Source organism: Saimiri boliviensis, chromosome 5, assembly GCF_048565385.1.
Source record: "Saimiri boliviensis isolate mSaiBol1 chromosome 5, mSaiBol1.pri, whole genome shotgun sequence".
Classification (NCBI taxonomy): domain Eukaryota; kingdom Metazoa; phylum Chordata; class Mammalia; order Primates; family Cebidae; genus Saimiri; species Saimiri boliviensis.
Window position 1 is genome coordinate 123,716,081 of NC_133453.1, and position 3,420 is coordinate 123,719,500.

At 41.3% G+C, this 3,420-nt stretch overlaps 1 long non-coding RNA gene across 1 annotated transcript; it reads right to left on the reverse strand.

Annotated features, from left to right (window-relative positions):
- Window positions 1-718: 718 nt before the first annotated feature.
- LOC141584478 (uncharacterized) lies at window positions 719-2,716 on the reverse strand. Its single transcript, XR_012517547.1, has 3 exons — window positions 2,645-2,716; window positions 2,004-2,083; window positions 719-951 (listed from the first exon to the last, which is right to left on the reverse strand). It is a non-coding gene; the product is annotated as an uncharacterized LOC141584478 (long non-coding RNA).
- Window positions 2,717-3,420: the final 704 nt, after the last annotated feature.

Here is a 3,420-nt window from a genome sequence, read left to right on the forward strand (position 1 = left end):
TCCTCTATGGTGTGACTTTCAGTTGCTTCTAGATTTTACTAAAAATAATGCTTTTGTGAGAGAAAATATTCATGCTTTTGTGGGAGAGAATTCCCCTTCATATTTAGGATTATTCCTTTAGGTTAACTCTCAGGCCTACGAGTCCTCTGATTCACACTGTCTTTTTAGCTTTTCTCAACCTATTACATATTATCTAAATTTTGTAGACCATTAATGTATCATGTGTATCATATCAAAGAGCCTATAGATAATTTTCCTCTGTGTATCCCTCACTGGGTGGTTACAATAGAGAAATTACAGGACAGGACTAGCATTAGGGTGAAGAGAGCAAGGCACTCAACTTAGGGGCAAAAGTTAAGGGGGCACCAAAATATCAGTAATTAAGAGAATATTGTCATGCAATTGTATTACGGTTTTAGGGCTACTATAAAGAAGTACAGTAGTCCCCCTTATCCATGGGGGATTGCATTCCAAAACCCCAGCAGATGCCTGAAACCACACAGTACTGAACCCAAAGGCAGGTTTTTTCCTATACATACATAACTATGATCAAGTTTAATTTATAAATCAGGCACAGTAAGAGATTAAAAACAATAACTATTCAAATAGAACAATTGTAACAATATACTGCAATAAAAGCTAGGTGAATATGGTCTCTCTTTCTCTCTCTCTCAATATCTTACTGTACTGCACTCACCCCTCTTCTTGTGACGTGAGATGATACAATGCCTACATGATGAGGTGAAGGGAGGTGAATGATTCAGGCGTTGTGATGTAGCATTTGGCCGCTCCTGACTTTCTGATGATGTCAGAAGGGAGAATCGTCTGCCTCAGAGTGATCCTGGATCCCCAAGCCATGATGGTGTCCATGACTGCATGTCAGGAGCAGACGATGTCAATGACAAAGGGATGACCCACATCCAGGGCAGGACAGCACAAGATTTCATCATGCTGCAACCAATTATTATTTTAGAGAGACAATTTAACAACCACCTGACCATCACCTGAGAGTTGCCTAGCATTCTTGGGGAGGGGGGTTCTCAGAATGGTGTGCAGTTTGAAGCTTTTGAAATGTTTATTCCTGGAATCTTCCAAGTTGGCTGCAGAACTGAACCCTCAGAAAGCAAAACCTTGGGTAAGAGGGGACTATTCTATCACAAGCTCAGTAGCTTAAAACAAGAGACATGCTGGGCGCGGTGGCTCAAGCTGTAATCCCAGCACTTTGGGAGGCCGAGGCGGGTGGATCACAAGGTCAAGAGATCGAGACCATCCTGGTCAACATGGTGAAACCCCGTCTCTACTAAAAATACAAAAAAAAAAAAAAAAGAAATTAGCTGGGCATGGTGGTGCATGCCTGTAATCCCAGCTACTCAGGAGGCTGAGGCAGGAGAATTGCCTGAACCCAGGAGGCGGAGGTTGCGGTGAGCCGAGATCGCGCCATTGCACGCCAGCCTGGGTAACAAGAGCGAAACTCCGTTTCAAAAAAAAAAACAAAACAAGAGACCTTTATTCTGCCATAGTTCTAAAGGCTATGCATCAGAGGTCGAGGTGTCAGCAGGGCCATGCTCCCTCTGAAGGCCAAGGAAGAACCCTTCCTTGCCTCTGCTAGCTCTGGTGGCTCCTGGCTGTCCTTGGTGCTCCTTGGCTCGTAGCTGCATCACTCCAATTGCTGCCTCTGTTTTCACATCCATCACCTTCCCCTTGGGTCTCTGTGTGTTTGCACGGCCTCCTACCAAGGACAGCAGTCTTTTGATTTAGGCTCTACTCTAATCCAGAATGACTTCATCATAACCAATTATATCTGCAAAGACTCTATTTCCAAATAAGCTCACATCCTGAGGTTTGGGAAGGACATGAATTTTGGAGAGACCCTATTTAACCCAATAGAGCAATCCTTTTTAAAAAAAAAAAAAAAATCAAAATCAATGCAAAAAATCCATGAGGAACAAACTTTCAAAATTCTAAATAAAGACAGAATCCACCCCTGCACAAGCATGACTCACCTTATTGGCCTCTTGCTAGCCCCAGCCTCAGCTCCGATGACATAAGCTCTTTAAAAAGCCTCCAGGACAGTGTTGGGTAGCTATTAACAGAAAGACACAGTAAACATTGGTTACTTTCTCTTCCTTGTCCATATCTTTATGGGTTTAATCAATTTCCTCTACCACTTTGCTTTATGTATATTTTCATGAGGAACTCTTATCTATTTCTGGAGTTTGGGCATTTCAGGTGTCAATAAATGTTTATGGCCCACTTTGCATCAATTTGGTCACAAAGGATTATTTGTAAACAGGCACTGCTGGAAATGCTTCTTTTTCCCCTTGTATCAGCTGTCCATACAGAGGTGACTCTACTCTTAACAGGAAAAAAAAATCCATTTCTAGAAAAGAGACGGAACCAGTGCTTTATGCCAGGTGAGATCTGATTGCTACCAGTGAGTATCAGAGACAGAATCAGCATCAATGGAGACAACAATAACCCTCCCCAAGGCTCCACTCCAGGCAGAATCCTAGCAAAAGCGATGTGTTTACAAAACCCCTTCTTATCATTCCTGTAGTTTGTGCTATAAACTTGGAAAAGCTTCTAGAATTTCCAGAAGAGCCTACCTCCACCTTACAGAAAAATATACAACCTCTGCTTGTACCTTGGTTTCTCAGCAAAAGAACATAAGAAATCAGGCAGCCTGGGCTGCAGTGATTCAAAAAGTAGGTCACAAATATCCTTGAATCCAATTACTGGGGCTAATGGCTGGCAGAGGACGCAACAGCAAGCAGGTTCTACATGGTTTATTTTTCTTTCTTTTCTGGAATCATAGATACAAAAAGCACTTAAGTCTGCAAGTTTCTCTCACCCTGAAAAAAAAAAAGGCAGAGAATTCAATATTATTAATAATATCTACAGATTTTTTCATATATAAAAAGTTGTGTGCACTTTCTAAATGTAATTTCTGTGAAATCAAACTGACAAGGTTGATATTGAATCATCCTTGGTTTTGAAACTAGTCAAGTCTGAGAGAGATATGTGACCTGCTCAGCATGTCCCCACCCATATGGGTGATTGTGCCATCAAACACTGGAATTCTCCATCTGGTTCAGGGACTACATGCAAAGTAGCAGTTCTAGCAGAATCAGGACTATTCTTCCTGGGGAGTTCAAAGATTTAAATTGTTCTGTATCGTCAGTGTTTAAGATGGGCATAGTGATCACGATGCAATTCCTCTTCTAGAAATTTGCCCCAAGGAAGCAACCAATAATACATCCAAAACTTTAATCTGTAAAGCTATTTATAGCAGTGTTCTAAAGAGTAGAAAGTGGGAAATGATACCCAAAAAAACGATGGTCAAATAAATTAAAATGTACTTATCGTTCAAGTATCCCAGATTTTCCAGCCTTCTGTAATCACCCAAATGCACAATATTTC